The sequence below is a fragment of the Abramis brama genome (assembly GCF_963993115.1).
Source record: "Abramis brama genome assembly, chromosome: 9".
Classification (NCBI taxonomy): Eukaryota; Metazoa; Chordata; class Actinopteri; order Cypriniformes; family Leuciscidae; genus Abramis; species Abramis brama.
Window position 1 is genome coordinate 41879817 of NC_139971.1, and position 21918 is coordinate 41901734.

At 40.4% G+C, this 21918-nt stretch overlaps 2 protein-coding genes across 2 annotated transcripts in view; both read left to right on the forward strand.

The window, feature by feature from the left end:
* Nucleotides 1–21918, forward strand: part of LOC311089879 (uncharacterized protein) — an 832216-nt gene that overhangs the window by 456535 nt on the left and 353763 nt on the right. The window lies entirely within an intron of this gene.
* Nucleotides 14822–21918, forward strand: part of LOC311089883 (ribonuclease inhibitor-like) — a 113846-nt gene continuing 106749 nt past the window's right edge. Inside the window, exon 1 of the mRNA XM_084124915.1 lies at nt 14822–14986. The gene's annotated coding sequence lies outside the window, so the exon portion shown is untranslated. The remainder of the gene's footprint in view (nt 14987–21918) is intronic.

The following is a 21918-nucleotide window of genomic DNA, read 5'->3' on the forward strand; positions in this document are numbered from 1 at the left end:
TCTGTCAGTCACTTGTGTGAGCAGATATGAAGAGCTGTTAATCTCATGTGTAATGTGTACATAATAAATATGTACTGAATAAAAAAAAAAAATGCTTTTTCTGTGTTCAGGCTGAATAATGGTAAACTGAGAGAGAAAAGCTGTTCAGTTCTAGCTACTGTTCTCTCCTCTAAAACCATCCTGAAAGAGCTGAACCTGAACAACAGCCGTCTGCTGAACTCTGGAGTCAAAGAGATCTGTAAGGGACTGAAGAAGCCTGTGTGTGAGCTGATGATACTCAAGTGAGTACATTTCACCATAAACTGCTGTTCATTCAGACTGACATTTTTTTTATTTTTTATGGAGAGCTGTTATTTTTTCCATTGCACTATAAAGAAAACTGACCAACCAATCAGATTCACACTTTGCCGTTATATATAACACTGTGTCAGAGTTGAGAGAGAGGACCCAAAAGCGAAAGCAGGTAATAATGTCTTTAATAGAAATTAGGCAATTGGCCGCTTTAGCTGGCAAACAGAAAGTCTATCATAAATAATCAACAAAAGCAGATGAAGACCCAAGGCAGGGTAAACAGGTCCGTAGAAGAGAACAGCGGTGGCTAGCAGCAGCGGCCGTAGACTGGTGTACTCACGGGGCCGATCACAGCATTCAGTGGCAGGTAAGCTGGGCAGAGCACAGATTTAGCGCAAACACTTAAGGCAGTGGAGGTAGACGAGAAGGTAGTATAGACCAGACAGGACAAGACAAGACTTGATGGTAGAGACTAGAGAGATCAAACACATACGTATACAACGTTAATAATCTGGCAGAGGACAAAGGAAAGAATAGAACTAGAAGTAGAGGTGCTAATCAGAGAGAAAGAGGGGACAGGTGTGGAAAGGATGAGCGTGATGGCAGCAGGTAATGAAACTGTGTGAGCTGAGTATAAGTGGCCGTTTCTCAATACCAAGTATGCAAACTTCGGACTTGCGTCCTTGGTAGTTTGGACTTGCCAAGTTCGACTCAGGAGAACGCAAGTCCGGTTATTCTGCAAATGGAACAGCGGCGTACTTGATAGCGTCACTCAACTCGCTCTGGCTACTCCGGTTATCTCTTTATATATATATAGGCTACAATAAAACAAAATATGTTATAAACCACTACTCTGCCTCTTTTCATTTTCATTTAAAAAAATCTATTAATGGCCACACAAATGTGGTTCAGGCAACGCAATTGATTATCTTCACTGCATACATGTATAACAACACGAAATATAAGACACAACCCTGACTCTTTTTGTTTTAATTTAAAAAATATGATACATAAAAAACAGGTTTTAAAAACAAACATAATATTGATCATTAAAACTGACATTTAGCAAAAAGAGACAGGGTTGTGTCATTTTATTTTATTATATATACATACAGTGAAGAGAATGCAGGCAACATGTATAATAAAATATTTTATATGTTTTATATATATATATAATAGAATGACATAACCTTTTTTGTTAAATGAGTTTTAATGATCAATAATAGCCATTATAAAAGTATAAGTAGCCTAAAAGGTATAAGAAGCTAGCAAACGATTCAGTCAAACATAAGTCAGCTCTCTAGGCTACAACGTTAAAGTTAAATAGACTAAATATATAAAGCTATGAAACTTCACTTTGCCCTCAACCAAAACGTTTTGCCAGGGAACAAATTATAGATTAATGAGACAAATAAAATAAATACATAAATAAATCGCCCGTTAGATATACACAAGACGATTTATATCTCATGTTAAACCACTTAGACTAGAGACATCCGAGCCAGCGGCAAAACGCCAGCAGCACTAAGAGTAAGGAAAGGCTGTTCTCTGTTCTTTTTACCAGGTGCAACGAGATGAAAAAAATCTAAACTTTTCAGAATGCCGCAAGCGCACCGCAGGTCATGTGACAGGAACCAACCAATCACCCCTTTCCATAACAACATTGAAAGCTCAGTCAACATGAAGGATGGGGGTGCACCCAAACACTACTAATAATAAATATAAGCTAATGTGTAAATGTCAGTAATTTATCTTTTTTGACTCAATCTTTTTATAAAAAATTATTTAAAGGCTAAAATATGAGGTTTATCTTTGTATAAAATCTTTTTTGTTAAAACTTTATCTGAACTTGTACATGTTAGTAGATAACATGTTGCAAGACACTCTTTTAAAATCTGGCCATCATTTTTAATGGTATTTTAATGTTTAAGTAAACAAAAAGTGCATATTGATGCTAATCAATTTGTTATTTACTGTTTTTCGACATAAAACTTGTTGAATTGACTTCATTCTGTAGTATTAGTACTTTTTGAACAGGATTCTGTGATAACCGTGATCATTTTGATTCACTTTGATCATCTCATCATTTCCTCTCTAGTTATGATTAACTATGATCAACTAAAATCAACAATAATTGTGTTTTTACAGTATAATATGCAAAAGTACAATTTTCTATTAAAAAAAATATCTACATCTCCCTCTCTCTCTCACACACACACGTTAGATAATCCTAGATAGATAGATAAATACTCTAGTGATCCTGAGGTAACTTACGTAATCTATCTTACTTGTATAATGCGTTGTGTAGGTCTTAAATTTCAATCTTTATGGTCTTAAAATGTCTTAAAAAGGTCTTAAATTTGACTTACTGAAACCTGCAGAAACCCTGTCAGAAACCAAAGATTTGAGCTTTAAACAACTACATTCTCGCCTGAAATACTCTTAAAACTACATTTCGTGACACAATAACAGCAGTATTTTTAAATTACGCGGGGTTTCTCTTCTGTTATTGACGCTTGCTGGTTGGTGTGAGATGCATTCTGGGATACCTGGCTGTCTCAAGTCCGCACAAGTCACCTCTCGATGCATCCTCGGTAAAAGGGGCGGATCAAGAACACATCCGGGGATTTGAACTGGACTTGGCTAGATGTGAACTTTGAATTGGAACAGTACTTGGGCAGCGACTGATGACGTTTCACAAGTCCACAAGAACACAAGTACAGACAAGAACGCATATTGAGAAACGGCCAGTGAGTGTATGTGTGTGTGTAAAAGGAGGGTGTGTGTGAGTGTGTGAATGAGACCAGCAGAGGGAGAAAGAGAGAGAGAGAATACCAGGATCATGACACACTACCTTGGTGGCTCACTGACTCTTTTGCCAAGTGACATTAAATACCAGGGGAAGAATCTGGAACAGGGTTTGGAGGTTGGTATTGAGCAGCTCTTGTTTTGTTTAATAAATTTAATTCAATGAGAAAAAAAAAAATCTGAATAGGATTGGATAAATAGGATGAACTGTTTGAAAACATGTAAATACTATTTTTCACAGCCTACAGTAGGTGGAGTTTTTCTACATGAGTGGTTGTATCCCCATACATGACATGCGGAAAAATAAATAAATAAATAAATGTACTAATTTGTTTACAAAATGTGCTTCCAAATGGAGAGTAATGTAAAGTAGTCAAACATAAAACAATGGCTTGAACATGATCAGAATGCTTACAAACAGTGGTTACACAAACAATTACTGACGAGGAACAAGGCAAACATGAAGGTTTAAATACACAAGGACTAATGACAACACAGAAAACATGGCAGGATCACATAACTAGAACAGGGGATCACATGACAGACATGAAAGAGGAGCATGAAACAAAACCAAAACGTGGTATATTTTTAGTCTTGTTCTATGTTTCGAGTTCATTACTTTATTTAAAGTGTAAGTTGCAGGTTAACCACCACAGCCAATTAATGTGTAAATTAAAGTGCTCTATATGTATATATTTAATTATTTCTGTCTTAAAATGTGTTAAAATAACATTTATTGGGGTTTCTTCAAAGGTAGCGTGTTTTTTCAGTTACTGGGTGATGACGTCACAAGAGGAACTCGCAACCCATACTCCGCTAGATTCTTACTATATTATGGCTATTTGGAGAACGACTGAGGATGTGGGAAAACCATCAAATTCGTTATGGACCACAGCCCTACAATTTTTAACCGGGCAGGCGTGAGAGAGGGGAGCCATGGCACTCAAAGAGTTATTAATGCTTGGTGTGAGGAGAGTTAGTGGAGGGTTGGCCAGGTGTCCTGGTGAGTAACATTAGCTACGTTAGAGCCTGGTGCAAACTTAACCCGGATAATATAACGGAACAAGCAAGACTTTTCAAAATATTGCCGTCATGTAGAATAGCAAGGAGGGACAACGACTGAAGACATTATTTACTTACAGTAAGTCAGTCCAAATGATGCACAGGCATCAATCGCTAGTCTCATTGACGCCTCAAACGTCATGTAATACTCTTCCTCAATCCACGCGTTATCAATTTCTCACTATTTAATTAGCGATGTTTATTGTCAGAAAAGAAAAAGAGAGATCGATGTCCCCATCACTGTGTTTGTGTGGGCTATGCCACCCAATTGAATCAGCAGTGGAGAGTATGTGCTGCCGTGAGGTGAACGCGTTTTGGAGTTTAGTGGAACAGCTCGACCTGCGACCGGCTGATCTGACGTGCCTGAACCCGTTTGTTTTGCGAATAGCTTATTCTCATTTCAGGCAGGATCATGGTCCCCTTGAAGTCAGCACACACGAGTATGTTTACAATTGAGTTATTTTATCCATAATTTTTTTTATCAAATAAAACATACAACCAACTTTTCTGAAGTTATGTAAGGCGAATATAGCTGCTAGCGTACGGTAACTCTACTAGTGAGTTCCTCTTATGACGTCACGCCCCATCTAGTGGAAGGGAGCGGGAGCGGTTAAAACCACTGTTAAAAGTGCCAACTTTTCATATTATATCAGCATTTTGGTATAAAAAACAATGGTGGGCGGTTCTTATCTTTATGTTTAATAAACACATTGCATTATCTTCGTGAAAAATTTAACCTGCAACTTACACTTTAAGCTTCAAAATATGTGGAAGCCTTAATTGATGCAGAACTTAGAGGCTGTTATGCGTGGCTGTGTAATTAGCGTGCCTGTCTTTAATACAATTATCCACAGAATAAAGATGAGAATCACAGGGGAAACACATCCACTCAACCAAGACAAGACCGGACAAAGAACTGAACCAAACAGGGTGTGTTAATACACAGAGGAACGTCCTGGTTGCGTATGCAACCCACCGTTCCCTGAAGGAGGGAGCGAGGACGTAGTCGAGATGACTGAATGGGATCACGCTAGGGAGCCTGTCATCTTCAAGCATGTTAGAACGAGTGGTATGAGTGGTAGGCCTGGCATCGGACGCTCCGCCACGTCCGAGGCCGCAGGGGGAATGGAGGAGCTCAACAGGGTTCTGCCAAAGGGGAACTCAACTGGAGCAGAATGGCGCACGTATCCAGTCCATAGGAGGGGAATGGTGCAGCAAGCCGACACATTGAGCGGGGCTACGGTGTTAACTGGCTTCTCTGTGAAGAGAGCACACGGGAAGCAACCAGCTCGACGCGTAGGCTAGAATCTAGCGAATGTGTTAGGTGTCGCCCAGCCCGCAGCTCTACAAACACCTGTAAGCGAGGCACCTTGCGCCAACGCCCAGGAGGCGGCTACACTCCAAGTGGAGTGAGCTCGCAGTCCCGGGGGACAAGGTTCACCTTGGGACTTATACGCCAAGATGATGGCATCCACTATCCAGTGGGCCAACCTCAGCTTTGAGACAGCCTTTCCCTTCTGCTGGCCTCTGTAACAGATGAAGAGCTGATCTGAGGTCCTGAGGCTTTGCGTTCTGTCGACATATATCCGTAAGGAACGGACTGGACAGAGAAAAGCCAGGGCTGGGTCTGCCTCCTCCGGGGGCAGCGCTTGCAGGTTCGCCACCTGGTCCCGAAAGGGAGTGGTAGGAACCTTGGGCACATATCCAGGCTGGGGTCTCAGGACAACGTGAGAGTTAGCCGGCCTGAATTCCAGGCAAGATTCGTCAACCGAAAATGCAGGTCCCCTATCCTCTTGATGGAGGCCAAAGCAAGCAGGAGAACTGTTTTTAAAGACAGGACTTTTAACTCAGCTGCCAGAAGAGGCTCAAAGGGAGGTCTCTGCAGTGCAGTTAGCACCAGAGATAAGTCCCAAGAGGGTATAGAGTGGGCGCGAGGCGGATTCAATCTCCTCGCCCCCCTCAGGAACCTGATGATCAGGTCGTGATCTCCCATCCACTGCTTTGTGATGTGCGGCAATAGAGGCAACATACACCTTGAGGGTGGAGGGAGACAGCCCTAGCTCCAACCTCTCTTGCAGGAAAGAAAGCACGGTGTGGATCGAGCAATTTCGGGGGTCTTCTCGGTGAGAAGAACACCACTCAACGAATAGGTTCCACTTCAAGGCGTAAGCATGCCTCATAAAGGGTACTCTCGCAGAAGTGATGGTGTCTACGACTGACTGTCGTAGACCACCTAGAACCTCCGGCGGGTGCCATATGGTGCCCCGTCCCTGAGAGAGGAGGTCCTCTCTCAGAGAAATGGGCCAGGGAGGGGCTGTCGAGAGGAGTGTGAGTTCGGGGAACCAGGTCCGGTTGGGCCCAGGGCTCTACGCTAACTTTTTCCCCAAAGAGTACATGTGCTCCTAAATGAAAAGATTTAGGAGCACACAAAGAAATATAGGAGCAAAGTGAAAAAAGTTGATTAAACTGCTCAATTCATATGGATTAGTTTTAAGATCTTTTTATTAACTTTTTTCGAAGCATCAAAGTGGTAGTTGTGTAGGCTGTCAATTGAGGGAAAGAAATCTTTCAATTTCATCAAAAAGTTCTTCATTTGTGTTCCGAAGATGAGTGAAAGTCTTAGGGGTTTGGAACGACATGATGGACAGTAATAAATGACAGAATTTTCTATTTTGGGTGAACTACCTGTTTAATAAATATGCAATTATTATTTTTAGCCTACTTCAAAATACATAAAAAGAATGAACACCTCAATAAAGTATAAAGTGCTAAAAACAAAACAAATGCCCGCTTGCTTTTTTCCTTTCCACTACTTGCAGTAGGCTACATTAAGTTGTCCTCAAAAAGGAGTTTTTGTCGTCTTCCTATCCTCAGTGTCGACTGTTTTGGTCGTAACTACAGTTTCTGCACTTGGTCTTTTGGTAAGACCTAAACGTTGCTAATAAAATTGATACTCATTTGCAAGTATTGATAGTGTGCGTGAGTTCTTTGTTTTGTTTTTTTGCACTTGGTATTTTGAGATAATGACTATAGGCTTCATACTGTGTTGCGTATCTAGCTCACTAAGTGTTTACTTGAGTGTTTTTTTTTTATGGTGTAGGGGCCTGGTCACTTCATGCGTTTTTACTGATCAAAACAATTCCATTTACACCTAGTCACATAAGTCAGTCGCCTAGTCACATAAGCCAGATGGTGCGTGCATCCGCTTCTGTATTTATATGCCTCCGCTTCTGTATTTATATGCCTCCCTGCTCGCATTGGCTCGTTTTAACATGCTCGAAGATGACAGGCTCCCTAGCGTGATCCCATTCAGTCAATGTCGACTACGTCTGATGTTCTCGACTGAAAGGGAACTAAAGGGCTGTTTACACAACAACCTTTTCAACTGAAACCAAGAAACTTTTTATGCAGTTTGGCTGTTCATTTGCACAACAGTGGCGTTTTGAAGGCCTGAAAATGCAAGCTTTTATCAACTGGTTTCAGCTAGGATTTGAAAACAATGCTTTTAAAGTCTTCATGTAAACAGCAAAAACACAAATTTGTGAAAATGGTGCCATCAAGCGCATGCGTACTACATGTTCACGCATGCATATTATTATTTTCGCGGGGTGTATCTTGACTAAGTGCCATCGCCAACTACTGGCCTGGCAGCACAAGTATAATTTAAAGGTGCTATATAAATTTTTTTTTTTTTTTTGTTATTTTTATTATTATTCTTCTTATACAGCCTTTTTAGTTGTTTTCACAGATTCGTGTGAACAGGGATCGTTTTGACAACCTTGTCGTCTGTTTTTAGTACATCACTGCCATGTAAACATACCCTAGGTAGATAATAAATTAGACAACCGGTGAACGGTGTCATTAATCAAGAGAACAAACTGACACACACTAGAAAACAATGTCAACTTAAAATGACAGAACCAAACACAATAAACAAAACTTGATCTTGACAGAGGCCAATAAATCTATATTTGAAGACATTCCAGTAATTATTAAAGTAAAAGCTTAAGTAAAGTTTTTTATTATTATTAATAATTGGTAGTGGTGTAACGATACGTCACGGTACGGACATCACAGTTCTGTGCATTCAGCTATACGAAGAATACACGCGATTCACACTCCAATCCAGAAGGGGACGCAACGCTGTTTTTCTAACCACCACACTAGGAAAAAGAGCAGAAGAAGAACAGCGCATGTGCGTATTGAGCATTTGAAAAGAGGTCCACTAGTGGGCACACTTTAAATGCGTCTTTTTGTGCTCACAAACGAAGGAGTTTACTTTGAAAGGGAGCAGATTGCGGAAAGTATTGGAGGGTTGGGCATAAGCTTTGAATGTTTAAATATAGCCTAAGTGGAGCAAATTCTGACACTTCAAATGCACAATTACAATTTTTCATTATTCCATTTATTTAGTTTTTTTTTTTATCACAAAATTAAATTTTGTAGCGAATTGTAACCAAATACCTTTTGTTTTTGTTTTTATCATCCCTGCTAGAATATGACTAATGAAAGAGTGCATTCTATTTACTGCTTAGTTTGTAATACACTAGAGGAGGACTGTACCAACTAACTCAGGGGGGACTAAATGCTGCCAGGCAGAACAACTGTCTCTCTTACGTATGTAACCCTAGTTCACTGAAGAGAAGAAAGCAAGATAATGGCTTTATTGCATTTAGTCTGCATGCTCTGAGGCGCAAGTAATTTATTATAGGCTTATGTGAAAATTATTATATACAGTAGCTTTTCCTGCTTTTCTTAGTGAATATTTAGCGCCAGTTTATCAGGAAGTGACAATTTTGTTCTCTTAGACTCACTGGATGGAAACGCTGCTCTATTCACAAATATTTTATGTGATATTGCAGTTTTGCACACAAGTTTAATTCACAAATTTGGATGGAAACATGGCTAATAACATGCTTCACTCTGCAGTGCTAAAACCATAGACTGTAAAAAAAGGCTAAAACTGGCAGTGCATATACTTACTTCCTGGCAACCTGCCAAAATAAAAGCTTGCTGAGAAACACTATTTATTATTTTGTTTATCATTTTATTTAAAAAAACGACCTAAAACTAAACAACTACCTAGCTAATTATTAATAAGCAGTAATTAGGGGTTTATTGAGCAAAGTTGTAGTTAATAGTGAATAGTGAGAATTGGACCCTAAACTAAAGTGTGACCATTTTTCCTATTGTACCAAACTCGTATCGAACCGTGACCCCAAAACCGAGGTGCTAACCAAACTGTGACTTCTGTGTACTGTTACACCCCTAAAAATTTCTTATTTTAATTTGGGGTTGGGCTTTTTCCTTTTTTTTGTAATTTTTTTTCATTGGTGCAGATTTTTATTTTTTTTAATTTTTTTTTGAGGAACATTTGTCTTTGCGTAAGCAGGCCTTTATAATAACTTTACAGCGTCATCTGTATCCTAAGTAAATACAATATTAATGAAAACGAATTAATACATGTATAGGCTAACTATAATAACCTAAATTTAAGATCAAATTTAGAACAAACTCGCTCACTCAAATGTAACAATAACAGATTCCTGGTGATCATTAAATAATTAATCTTGCACATTAAGAGCAGAATAAAACTGTGGCATATCTGATTCAGTTAAGATGTAGTGTGATTTAGTCATATTTATTGATATTACAGTGCAATGTTAATTAAAATTTGTGCTTATGTATTTTCTGTAGACTTTCAGACTGCAGTATCACAGAAGGAGGTTATAAAGCTCTGGCTTCAGCTCTGAGGTCAAACCGTTCACACCTGATAGAGCTGGATCTCAGAGGAAATGATCCTGGACAATCAGGAGTGAAGGAGCTCGATGATTTACTACAGGATCAGAAGTGTTCACTGAAAACACTGAGGTAAGTGCTATTAAAATAATAATATACAATAGTCCTAAAAGCGTTTTAGGTGGACGAGAATTTAACTGTCAAAAAACAAGTAACAAAAAAGAACAAAGCTTTGAAATGACTCTAGGTCCTGGGTAAGATTTGTATGCACTTCATTTAGCGGAGAATATCTCTACTGTTATAGACTAATATGACCCCACTGAACAACGTGGGATGTGTGCCAAAATCTCTACCCGGGACGAAAGTCCTGAAAATGACCACAACCTGTGACACTATTATCACACTACAGGTGAATGGGACTTTTTCTTCCCTTTATAGATATCCTCATACATTTCTACCAGTTTAGTCTTCATATTAAGACAAATACTTTTTGTATTACACTTTGTCTTAAAAATAAAATAAAATATGCAAATTAGGCAATATCTCATTAAATGTGTACATACAGTGGGGAGAACAAGTATTTGATACACTGCCGATTTTGCAGGTTTTCCTACTTATAAAGCATGTAGAGGTCTGTAATTTTTATCATAGGTACACTTCAAATGTGAGAGACGGAATCTAATCCAGAAAATTACATTGTATGATTTTTAAATCATTAATTTGCATTTTATTGCATGACATAAGTATTTGATCACCTACCAACCAGTAAGAATTCCGGCTCTCACAGACCTGTTAGTTTTTCTTTAAAGGGACATTGTGTAGGATTTTCTCCCATCTAGTGGTGAAATTGTTTTTTGCATTCAAACGAATAGTGCTCTCCAGCCCCTCGCTTTTTCAAATGCGTGTTGCAACTATAACGGTAGCCGTTATGTACCAAAAAGCTATGACAGGATGTCTTGTAATAACACTTCATCGAGTTTTCCTTTGGGTGAACTGGTTTGTTATTTCAAACAAACTGCAACTTGACACAACGAACAAACGAATGTTATAGTTTTGAACAAACAAAACTTACAACCTTGTTTTTAGTGCCTTCTCTACTTTACTCAATAGCTGCTATTCGTCAAAGAGCCTGTTTAACTTTTAACTATAAATGTTCTACTGTCTATATAATCAAGTACACAACAAAGCAATGAAAAAAAGCTTGTAATTAAGAATGTAACATTGACTTACCTGTCGAGAAGAAAGCAGGCAACTTCAGCATCTCTTTTGAAAGCTTTCTCCATTAGCTATCCCGAGCTATTTGTTTTTTGTAATCTCCGGTCACGTTTCCGTTTACGGGCTATTTTGGACTTTTTCGATGACTCCTTATCCTGTGACTCATCATTTGTATGGTCCTCCATTATAAATAACCGTGCAGTGCAGCCTTTTAAACTTGCCGGGGCAGTGACGAGCGCCTCTTCTCTGCTCCTCCGTTTCTGCTGGTTTCAGTCACGTGACGCTGGCTCTGAATGAAAACGCGTTGTGGAAACGTGTTGGCATAGTACTTTTTGTTCCTCTCTGCTATTATAGTTTTTCAAGATGGCGGAACTACATGGAAGCCTCCGTGGACCTACCCGTCCCATGTATATAAAGATAATAAATTCTTCGTTTACGAGGATAAGTCAGATCATTGGCAGAGGTATTTGTACACCATTGAGGACATATTTATGAATAAAAATATTGATTTTAGATAATAAAATACCTAAAAAGCTACATATTGTCCCTTTAAGAAGCCCTCCTGTTCTCCACTCATTACCTGTATTAACTGCATCTGTTTGAAGTGCACAATGAAGTGCATACAAATCTTACCCAGGACCTCTACTAACACAAGCACCTGCCAAACACAGCGACAGACACGCGGCGGCTATGTTTGCAACAACATTTTCACCGGAGGAAGAGATGAACGCTTAGGAACTACATGGAAGCCTCCGTGGACCTACCCGTCCCATGTATATAAAGATAATAAATTCTTCGTTTACGAGGATAAGTCAGATCATTGGCAGAGGTATTTGTACACCATTGAGGACAAATTTATGAATAAAAATATTGATTTTAGATAATAAAATACCTAAAAAGCTACATATTGTCCCTTTAAGAAGCCCTCCTGTTCTCCACTCATTACCTGTATAAAAGACACCTGTCCACACACTCAATCAAACAGACTCCAACCTCTCCACAATGGCCAAGACCAGAGAGCTGTGTAAGGACATCAGGGATAAAACTGTAGACCTGCACAAGGCTGGGATGGGCTACAGGACAATAGGCAACCAGCTTGGTGAGCAGGCAACAACTGTTGGTGCAGTTATTAGAAAATGGAAGAAGTTCAAGATGACGGTCAATCTCCCTCGGTCTGGGGACCATGCAAGATCTCACCTCGTGGGGCATCAATGATCATGAGGAAGGTGAGGGATCAGCCCAGAACTACACGGCAGGACCTGGTCAATGACCTGAAGAGAGCTGGGACCACAGTCTCAAAGAGAACCATTAGTAACACACTACGCCATCAAGGTCCCCCTGCTCAAGCCAGCGCATGTCCAGACCCATCTGAAGTTTGCTAATGACCATCTGGATGATCCAGAGGAGGAATGGGAGAAGGTCATGTGGTCTGATGAGACAAAAATAGAGCGTTTTGGTCTAAACTCCACTCGCCGTGTTTGGAGGAAAAAGAAGGATGAGTACAACCCCAAGAACACCATCCCAACCGTGAAGCATGGAGGTGGAAACATCATTCTTTGGGGATGCTCTTCTGCAAAGGGGACAGGACGACTGCACCGTATTGAGGGGAGGATGGATGGGGCCATGTATCGCGAGATCTTGGCCAGCAACCTCCTTCCCTCAGTAAGAGCACTGAAGATGGGTCGTGGCTAGGTCTTCCAGCATGACAATGACCCGAAACACACAGCCTGGGCAACTAAGGAGTGGCTCCGTAAGAAGCATCTCAAGGTCCTGGAGTGGCCTAGCCAGTCACTAGACCTGAACCCAATAGAAGATCTCTGGAGGAGCTGAAAGTCCATATTGCCTAGCGACAGCCCCGATACTGAAGGATCTGGAGAAGGTATCTGGACTATCTATTTGTGGACACAACTTCAGCAGCTCAGTCCCAAAGTGTGATTTGGCACTCTTCCTCAAGTAACCGTCTTTGTCAACCAAGAAGATTGCAGAGTTGGTGATCTCATGCTGGAGTAGCTCCTCGACTGTGAACTGTAACTGGCAATTCCTGTATGTTGCTTAATAGGTTGAATGTTTTTTAGCCATTTTCTTTATATAAAATCAGAATGCTTACACTCTTCTATGACCTTATAATCATGGTCATTGTGAACATTGTGATCACCTCAGAAAATCTGTAGCTTCAAGGGTTTATATACGCATATTTAATGAGATATTGCCTAATTTGCATATTTTATTTTATTTTTAAGACAAAGTGTAATACAAAAAGTATTTGTCTTAATATGAAGACTAATCTGGTAGAAATATATGAGGATATCTATAAAGGGAAGAAAAAGTCCCATTCACCTGTAGTGTGATAATAGTGTCACAGGTTGTGGTCATTTTCAGGACTTTCGTCCCGGGTAGAGATTTTGGCACACATCCCACGTTGTTCAATGGGGTCATATTAGTCTATAACAGTTGAGATATTCTCCGCTAAATGAAGTGCATGATCCATTTGAAACAATAAATCAAACAGTCGAATCCCATAATTAATGCTGCTAAAAAGGTCATAAATATGCAGTACGCTTGCCTTGTGTTATGACTTTTCGGAAGCCTTCTCCCTTAACAAAACTGAGTGGGAACATGTCTGTTGCTGTCGTCACAGAGATAAGATATTTTTTTCAGAGTTGGAGTGAATGACGCGATGGGCATTTGATTGCTTTAGCTATCACACCTATGTGCATGTGTTGAATATGTTTACACGTGACTCCAGTGCAATTATGCCAGTTTGACGTGTCACAGCTTTCATAAAACTTTTTTTTCCCCCATAAAACATTTTTTTTAATTCAAAATTCTCTCGCACCTTGCTTGTCTTTTGAGTGGTCATTTCCGAGCTCACCGCGACACGTAGAAAACGCATGGGAGATCTGAGGTAAAATTAAAAGAGTACATCTTAAGGTATTATTTTCCCCAGTGTTTTATTTTAATGTGTAATTTAAAATGCCTTTAAATATAAATGTAACAAAGTGCAGGGCTCAGGGAAGAAGGGGGAACCGACGAACTGTAAATGTAAGTTTTATTGACAAAATAAATAAAACGAAAGTAAACGGCAGGTGCATCATGGCCGACTGCTGCACATACATAAACAACATGCAACTTAAATGTCCCAGGCCTGGTCCTCTCTCGTCCTACACTGTCGTTACTCCTTTAATCCTTCCAGAGCTCCTGGGACGCAAGCTCAGTTTTCACTGCTCACCACAGAAACATTAAAACGACAGTAATTTGAACGATAAAATCTTGTGTATTTTCTTTTTCTTTGTGTAATCGACTATTGTTTTCAGTGTCGACTAGTAGCAGCTGTACCGTTTAGTCGACTAGTCTTGCACATCATTAGTAGCAGGTAATGTCACCTTCTTCTCCTGTCCAGGTTGTTACAGAGTCCTGATGCAGATGAAGCCTGTAAATATCTGACTAAAATTCCTTGCAATAAAAACCCGTTACTCCTGAGAAAACTGAATCTGAGTGGACATGATCTAAGAGACACACGAGTGAATCAGATCGCTGCTCTACTGCAGGATAAACACTGTAAACTCAACACACTGGAGTGAGTATTGTGTTCATATGTTTTTGTAGATTTAAAGCATTTTAAAGACATTTGGTGACAAAAACATGTTGGCGTCAAGTACTTTGTGTTTGTAAATTCTCCTTCTTCTGTTCATCATTTTAGGCTGCGTAAGTGTGGTCTAACAGAGGAAAGCTGTTCAGCTCTCGCTACAGTCCTGAGATCAAACTCCAGTCTGAAAGAGCTTGACATCAGCAACAATAATCTGCAGGATTCAGGAGTGAAGAAACTCCAGAACGGATTAGAAAATGCAAACTGCACACTGGAGAAACTCAGGTGAGATTGTTTGTTTAAATAACATTTATTTTGTTCAAAGTTAAAGGAGCTGTGAACTGAGAAATACATTTTTTCTTGATCTTTTGAGAGTAATGTCGCAACATACAAGTGTGAATAAGTTTCAGAAGGTTTGATTTGTTCTGAGTATTTTTGTAGCACTGGTCATCCTGTGCAGTCAAACATTATACCATTTAAAAAAATGCTTTTGACCCCTTTAAAATAATACTGAAGTCTTTTTTGCAGTGATATTAATTGTAAAATAAATCCTATTATAAATAAATGTCCTATCTGTAGACTCTCAGACTGCAGTATCAGTGAAGAAGGTTATAAAGCTCTGGCTTCAGCTCTGAGATCAAACCCTTCACACCTGATAGAGCTGGATCTCAGAGGAAATGATCCTGGACAATCAGGAGTGAAGGAGCTCAGTGATTTACTACAGGATCAGAACTGTAAACTCAAGACACTGAGGTGAGACGTGATCAAATAATATAACATAAATTATATGAGGGTGAATTATTCATAGAAACATTATTTCACTAACTTTTATGCAACAACAAATTGTGCAGGTAAGTTGCAGGTAAGTAGTTGATTTTAAACCTGCTTCATCTTCCCTTCTGCAGGTTTTTGAGTCATGATGCAGATGAAGCCTGTCAGTATGTGAGAGGAATTGTGGGTAAAAACCCGTTACTACAGAGAGAACTGAATCTGAGTGAACATGAACTAAGAGACACAGGAGTGAATCAGATCACTGCTCTACTGAAGGATAAACACTGTAAACTCAACACACTGATGTGAGTATTTTACACAAGTTTCAAAGTTATACTTTGCATTGAAGTATCCCACATTATATTAAGTGTCATCAGCAAATATGTACTGAAATTTAAATTCATCATTTGATACAGTGCTCTTATTGCAGGAGTGGAGCTTGGCCACCCCGCTCACAATTGATGTTTCTGTCTCATTTTTCTTGACAAGAATATTGTTTATATAGAAGTAGAACTGTCTCTACTGGTCTAAGACTTAGTTCCTAGAGGGCCACAGCTCTGCACAGTTTTACTCCAACCCTAATCAAACACACCTGATCCAGCTAATCAAGCTCTTCAGCATTACTAGAAGCTTCCAAGCCGATAACAGTTGGAGCTGGTTGGAGCTAAACTTTGCAAGGTTGTGGCCCTCCAGGAACTGAGTTTGAGACCATGACAACAACACATGGAAGACATTTCAGAAGTGCCTCAGCAAAGCTCGATTAGTACGGAAGTGTTAAGTGCGGTTCGGTTGGGACAGAAGTGTTAAGTGCGGTTCGGTTAGGACAGAAGTGTTAAGTGCGGGTCGGTTAGGACTGAAGTGTTAAGTGCGGTTCGGTTAGGACAGAAGTGTTAAGTGCGGTTCGGTTAGGACAGAAGTGTTAAGTGCGGTTCGGACAGAAGTGTTAAGTGCGGTTCGGTTAGGACTGAAGTGTTAAGTGCGGTTCGGTTCGGTTAGGACAGAAGTGTTAAGTGCGGTTCGGTTAGGACAGAAGTGTTAAGTGCGGTTCGGTTCGGTTAGGACAGAAGTGTTAAGTGCGGTTCGGTTCGGTTAGGACAGAAGTGGTAAGTGCGGTTCGGTTAGGACTGAAGTGTTAAGTGCGGTTCGGTTAGGACAGAAGTGTTAAGTGCGGTTCGGTTAGGACAGAAGTGTTAAGTGCGGTTCGGTTCGGTTAGGACAGAAGTGTTAAGTGCGGTTCGGTTAGGACTGAAGTGTTAAGTGCGGTTCGGTTCGGTTAGGACAGAAGTGTTAAGTGCGGTTCGGTTAGGACAGAAGTGTTAAGTGCGGTTCGGTTAGGACAGAAGTGTTAAGTGCGGTTCGGTTAGGACAGAAGTGTTAAGTGCGGTTCGGACAGAAGTGTAAAGTGCGGTTCGGTTAGGACAGAAGTGTTAAGTGCGGTTCGGTTAGGACAGAAGTGTTAAGTGCGGTTCGGTTAGGACAGAAGTGTTAAGTGCGGTTCGGTTAGGACTGAAGTGTTAAGTGCGGTTCGGTTAGGACAGAAGTGTTAAGTGCGGTTCGGTTAGGACAGAAGTGTTAAGTGCGGTTCGGTTCGGTTAGGACAGAAGTGTTAAGTGCGGTTCGGTTAGGACAGAAGTGTTAAGTGTGGTTCGGTTAGGACAGAAGTGTTAAGTGCGGGTCGGTTAGGACAGAAGTGTTAAGTGCGGTTCGGTTAGGACAGAAGTGGTAAGTGCGGTTCGGTTAGGACAGAAGTGGTAAGTGCGGTTCGGTTAGGACAGAAGTGTTAAGTGCGGTTCGGTTCGGTTAGGACAGAAGTGTTAAGTGCGGTTCGGTTAGGACAGAAGTGGTAAGTTCGGTTCGGTTAGGACTGAAGTGTTAAGTGCGGGTCGGTTAGGACTGAAGTGTTAAGTGCGGTTCGGTTAGGACAGAAGTGTTAAGTGCGGTTCGGTTAGGACTGAAGTGTTAAGTGCGGTTCGGTTAGGACAGAAGTGTTAAGTGCGGTTCGGTTAGGACAGAAGTGTTAAGTGCGGTTCGGTTCGGTTAGGACAGAAGTGTTAAGTGCGGTTCGGTTAGGACAGAAGTGTTAAGTGTGGTTCGGTTAGGACAGAAGTGTTAAGTGCGGGTCGGTTAGGACAGAAGTGTTAAGTGCGGTTCGGTTAGGACAGAAGTGTTAAGTGCGGTTCGGTTAGGACAGAAGTGTTAAGTGTGGTTCGGTTAGGACAGAAGTGTTAAGTGCGGGTCGGTTAGGACAGAAGTGTTAAGTGTGGTTCGGTTAGGACAGAAGTGTTAAGTGCGGGTCGGTTAGGACTGAAGTGTTAAGTGCGGTTCGGTTAGGACAGAAGTGGTAAGTGCGGTTCGGTTAGGACTGAAGTGTTAAGTGCGGTTCGGTTAGGACAGAAGTGTTAAGTGCGGTTCGGTTAGGACAGAAGTGTTAAGTGCGGTTCGGTTAGGACTGAAGTGTTAAGTGCGGTTCGGTTAGGACAGAAGTGTTAAGTGCGGTTCGGTTAGGACAGAAGTGTTAAGTGCGGTTCGGTTCGGTTAGGACAGAAGTGTTAAGTGCGGTTCGGTTAGGACAGAAGTGTTAAGTGTGGTTCGGTTAGGACAGAAGTGTTAAGTGCGGGTCGGTTAGGACAGAAGTGTTAAGTGCGGTTCGGTTAGGACAGAAGTGGTAAGTGCGGTTCGGTTAGGACAGAAGTGTTAAGTGCGGTTCGGTTAGGACAGAAGTGTTAAGTGCGGTTCGGTTCGGTTAGGACAGAAGTGTTAAGTGCGGTTCGGTTAGGACAGAAGTGTTAAGTGCGGTTCGGTTAGGACAGAAGTGGTAAGTGCGGTTCGGTTAGGACTGAAGTGTTAAGTGCGGGTCGGTTAGGACTGAAGTGTTAAGTGCGGTTCGGTTAGGACAGAAGTGTTAAGTGCGGTTCGGTTAGGACTGAAGTGTTAAGTGCGGTTCGGTTAGGACTGAAGTGTTAAGTGCGGGTCGGTTAGGACTGAAGTGTTAAGTGCGGTTCGGTTAGGACAGAAGTGTTAAGTGCGGTTCGGTTAGGACTGAAGTGTTAAGTGCGGTTCGGTTAGGACAGAAGTGTTAAGTGCGGTTCGGTTAGGACAGAAGTGTTAAGTGCGGTTCAGTTAGGACTGAAGTGTTAAGTGCGGTTCGGTTAGGACTGAAGTGTTAAGTGCGGGTCGGTTAGGACAGAAGTGTTAAGTGCGGTTCGGTTAGGACTGAAGTTTTAAGTGCGGTTCGGTTAGGACTGAAGTGTTAAGTGCGGTTCGGTTAGGACTGAAGGGGTTACATCAGTAGTTCATTGATGGTGAAGTTGCAATTCTATGAATCAAATGGAGAGAAGTGCTTTTTATGGGCTTTATTCATCTTTCCTTCCTGCACCTGGATTGTCTCTGAAGTCCATTAGACTGGCTAATGTCGGCAGGAGAAGAAAAATTTATATCGGTGCTAGAGCAGACATCTTGGAGCCTGCTTGGACCTTTGTTGGTTATAGTCTTGAGGGTACTGTGGATTTTTAAATAAAGTTACTATAAAGTTAAAAATACTATAAAGTTGTATAGTAGTTTGCCACGTCGTCTTAGGTAAATGGTAGCATTTCTTAAAGAGGTTGTTCCACATTATTAAGCAGTCCTCATGCAATATGCAGAGGAAGGAAGATGTTTCTGAAGATGAAAAGCATGAAATAATGCATTCTTTTACAAAAGGCATGAACTATAATTTGGTGAAAACTAAATAAAGATTGTCAAACTGTTAGATGCAAAAGATGCTTTCCAACAGGTGTTTTACCATTCGTTGTAAAACTGTGGAGCTATTTTTCAAACGTCTCACACCCGTACATTTTTCCGTTGAGAGCTTAAATAATAGACACTCCAGCCCAGTTGGTGGCGATAATGCACCTTTGCAAGCAAACCACTGGCATTTCATTGTTTGCGATCCGCCGTAAAAAAAACAAGAAGAAGAAGAAGAAGTTCAGTTTCCGGTGGTGGAGTAATACCGTGGGTGTTTCTCAAAACCAAGAATGCAAAGAACGGACTTGTGTTCTTGGGGAGAACGCTCTTGCTAGTTGTTCTAGGAAGAATGAACTCACAAGGTGACGAGCACACAGTAACGCAGCTGACAGTTTGAGACGATGTGTTCTTGCTGGTATTGTGCAATAATACCCCCGCACAGACGCCGTCTGCAGTACCCAAACATAACGAGAATTATTGACGATAATAGCCAGGCTTTATCGCCCAAGCCTACTCTACAACTGTACACTATAATGTAATGTATATTCATAACAATAAAGCTACGCTTATGGAGATCTCTCACTTCCGAAAACGTTTGAGCACATTTTCGATTTGCCATAAATTTTCGTAAAAATGCCAATATTTGAAATCTACACAGTGGATTTCTCGCATCAAATGTTCTCAGAAGTGAATTTAGTGATGAAATAGTGTACGAAATTGTAAAAAAACGACTTGCTGTATTGACCTGCCTCTCTTTCCTCGAATGCCGAAATGAATGCTGGGATATTTCTGCCGTCAAGTTCACACAAGTTACCAACCGTTGCATCCTCGGCGAAATGGGCGTGTCAAGAACACTTCCGGGATTTTTAACCGTTCTTGCCAAAATGCAAACTTGTGTATTGGGACAGTACTTGGGCAGCGACTGATGACGTTTCACAAGTCCACAAGAACACAAGTACAGACAAGAGCGCATATTGAGAAACAGCCCGTGCCTCACAGCACGTCAATGGAGTTGGACAAAAACTACGATAAAACCTGTTGGAAAGCATCTTTTGCAGCGATTTTTGTGTGAGCATATCAGTGAACACCCCTGACCACTCGGTGAGTTTCATCTCTTTGTAAACAAAAGTTTAATGCGTTTTAGGAAGGATTGTTCAAGTGCACCTATGCAACCATTCTGTAGGTGGGGGGGAAAGCAAAAGAAACCTAAAATTCTCGGGACAGCAGCATGTGTCCAAAATTTAATCTTAACCATTCTATTTCATCAGAAACGATCTGTAAACAGGGCTTTAAGTGTAAAATACCGAACTTGTCCGTTAAGGAATGTTTCTGTAAAACAAATTAATTGTATTAAAAGGCCAGCTATAAAAAAAAAAAAAATCCACTGTTGAGCAGCAAACAGGTGTTTGAAGCTACTGGAGTCTCTGGAGTCTACTCACCCTGCAGGCTTGCAGTTGTGCATAAACCTGCATTTATGCCACTTATAACTTACAAATGACAATAATACAAGAAGAAGCAATTAAGGGTAACTTACATTTACCTGACAATTATGTGCTTAAAATGAAGAAGTTTTTACCTTTTGAGTTTTGCGCTCACAGACAACACCATTGTCAAAATGATCCCCATATTTTGCGTTTGGGCGCCTGAAAACGGGTTTCAAAGTGCAAGTTTTTGAAAATGGTCTCTGTGTAAACAACAAAAAAGGCGAATCTGTGAAGACGATGAGGTCATGCACATGCGCATTATGTGTTTAGTCTATAGTGTTTCATCGCCATCTAGTGGCCTGGCAGCAGAATACAGCATTTTCAGTCAGTTTCAACATTATGAAGCTGCAGACTCGGAGCCTGCCATAGGAGCCTGCAGCTACAGTCCCGCACCCAGAGTCCCGCATTCTCAGACCCCTCGTTTTTCGAGACAGCGCCTCCCGCTGTCCAAAAGATCGTATAACACCCTTATCCAAATGCCATTGAAAACAATAGGATGCAATATTACGGTCTTGTTTTATTTAAAGTTATCCAAATAAATTTTTGCGTTCCCTGCCTTATGCATGTGCCAAAAAAACTCATTGTGTTCTCTGACTAACAAATTACCCAGTAGTTATTTTTTGAGCGTGGGTGTAATTGAAAGAAAATTACTGATGGAAGGGATACAATTACAGATTGAACTATCTTCTGAAAAATATTATGTGATATTATATTGCTACAATGTTTGTTTGTTTTTTATTCAAATTCCTATTTTCTTTCAGTTCAACCTATAATGGTCTAATTAACATTATAGTATACCATGCTAACATAAAATAAAATAAAAACTAATTTATAAGTCGTTTTGGATAAAAGCGTCTGCTAAATGAATAAATGTAAAATAAAATGTAAATGCATAAGGTAAAATAATTACTTTCTGGTAGGCGAATGTTCCTTCTTTTTTCATTCTTTTTGCATTCTTTTTGCAATCGCTCTGTCAAATTCCTCAACGTCACAAATAAAAGATGAATGCCGATGAATGCAGATGAATGAAAGTAATTTTAATACTTACGTTTTATAAGAACTAATTTAAGTAGTCTACATAAATTATATAGGCCTAAAGTAAAATAATTACTCCGACATTAATTAGGCTAATTCAATTTATAGTTAAAAAAAAAAGGTCAAACGGTAAATCTGATTAAATAATTAATGATGACATTCTTTGATATTAACACACTTAATGTATTTAATTGGTCTACTTTA